The sequence below is a fragment of the Maylandia zebra genome, linkage group LG15, assembly GCF_041146795.1.
Source record: "Maylandia zebra isolate NMK-2024a linkage group LG15, Mzebra_GT3a, whole genome shotgun sequence".
NCBI classification, from domain to species: Eukaryota; Metazoa; Chordata; class Actinopteri; order Cichliformes; family Cichlidae; genus Maylandia; species Maylandia zebra.
In genome coordinates, this window is record NC_135181.1 from 12,710,127 (window position 1) to 12,712,397 (window position 2,271).

At 44.3% G+C, this 2,271-nt stretch overlaps 1 pseudogene; it reads right to left on the reverse strand.

Annotated features, from left to right (window-relative positions):
* Positions 1 to 350: 350 nt before the first annotated feature.
* On the reverse strand, positions 351 to 525 carry LOC143412839 (U2 spliceosomal RNA; annotated as a pseudogene).
* Between the last annotated feature and the right edge of the window lie 1,746 nt (positions 526 to 2,271).

The following is a 2,271-nucleotide window of genomic DNA, read 5'->3' on the forward strand; positions in this document are numbered from 1 at the left end:
CAGCCTCCGGTTTTTAAAGACTTCTATTGGTCTCTAGTGGACAACAGAGGTAACTGCAGGATTCGAGCCAGAATAGTGTAACTGCAGTTCAAAACGACATATTTTTTTGATTTCCCATAGAAAGTGTGTGTCCAGCCACGTGTCAGTCCAAGTGGCAGGATTTAGTAATTCTGGTAATAGTTAAATGTAAGTCATTCACAAATATTAAGTCGCAAGATTTCAGTCTGACTAACCTTGGAAGATTACACGAAGACAATGTCCACATATGCAGACGCACGCATATATCTAGCGTATAAGAAATTTCTTTGCACAAACGGTTGAGTCAAATGCCATTTGTTTTTCACAGCTTCAGGGGGTGCACCGTTCCTAGAAATACTGCAATACCAGGTCGATGCGTGGAGTGGACGGCGCAAGCCCCTATTCCATCTCACTGCTCCAAAAATCAATTTAATATATGGTCCCCGGGTAGGGGACGTATCAGATATTAAACTGATAAGAACAGATTTTTTCTTTTGGAAAAATTTTTATTGATACTCAGACATATAACAACATCATCATCATCTCATTTATTTTCATAAGCCCACCCCATTTAAAAGGATTACTTCTTTATTATCTCCCATCCCCTTTTAAAATACAACAGGAAAACAAATATTTAAATGTTTTTTCCTTCTTTTTTTTTTTTTTTTTTTCATAGAGAATTTAAATTATTTAAAAAAAACCATCCCATCCCTTCACAAGCTTCCGGTGCTCAGAGGGGACTCTCCCCAACTTGCTCCTTCCACACCGACCTCTCCCGGAGAGCCAGGCTGTTGCTGCTTAGACCTTTCTATGTGCGAACCCGGCTCCTCCATCCGAATGGGCACAGAGGCGATTCTTCTTTGCGGCTGCTCTCTCAACTTAGTATTTCTGGCACAGATCTCTTTTACTGTTGCTGTTGCCATTCGGAGAGCAGCCACGGGGGGGATCTGCGTGTGCTTGCTCACCAACAAGTTTCTGGAGGTCCAAATGGCGTCTTTTATAGCAGCAAGGGCGAGCCACTGCTTTTCAAAGCCTTTTCTTTGCGTTTTCACACCTTGGCTCACCCCATAGAGGATTAGGTTTGCTGTCAGGACCTCCCTTGCTGGTAAGTACGGGAAATTTAAGGAGCCGGCCATGTCCCACAGGTCTATAGCAGCACTGCACTCCCAGAGTAGGTGCCTCACCGTCTCAGGCGCGCCACAACCCGGTCGGGGACACATTTCTGTTGTCGACATTCCTCTGGAGTGCATGACAGCCCTGACTGGGAGAATCTCATGAGCCACCATCCAGGACACATCCTGGAGCCTGTTAGAAAGGACGGGATGGTTTGTCAGACGCCACACTTCTATGGCCTCTCCAATAGGGAGGCCTCTGACTGGGACCACCTCTCCCCTCTCCTGCACAACTGAAATGAGAGAATGATGTTTTGTTAAAATGTCCAAACTCTGATCTTCCAATTTAAAGGAGGTTAAAAAGGATTTCAGCTCTACATAGGCTTCAGGAACATCAAAGGAGACGGGGACTCTAAGATCTACTGGCAGGATTTTCTTTTGTCTTAGGTAGCTACCTAACCAAAATCTAACCCATGCCTGTGTCAGAGGATTACTATTAGGACTCGTAGCCTGTCTCATATGGCTACTTGTATAGAGGCTTCCCATGAATAAATACAGATCTGGGACTCCTTTGCCACCATCTTCCTTTAATTTCTTCATTATCCCTCTTTTAAGTCTCTCCCATTTGGAGTCCCATAGAAAGTAAAAGATGGCTCGTTCTAGTTTTAACAATACGTCCTTTGGTGGCAAAAAGACTGCGCTGACTAAAAGAAGCAAGGGTAAAATCACTGCCTTAATTACTAAAACCTTCCCTCCAAGAGTCAGCTTTCTCAGTCTCCATAGGCCTAATCGTTGATTCACTTTTCCTATCATTCCCGGCCAATTTGCCTTTCCTCCACCATCCTTATCAAATCTAACCCCTAAAATTTTTTGGTCGGTTTGTGTCACATTTATTCCAAGTCCAGTCAATTCTATAGTCTCCCATGGCCCGTAGAATTGTACCTGAGTCTTGCCCCTGTTGAGTCTAGAGGCCGAAGCCCTTCCGAACCAGTCCGTAACTTCAAAAGTCCTTCTCATCGAGGATATGTCTGTACACAGGATGCTAATATCATCCATGTACAGTACACACTTTGCCACCTGCCCCCCACTCCCAGGTATGTTCATCCCGTTTATACTCTTATCTTTCCTCAAAATTTGTGCC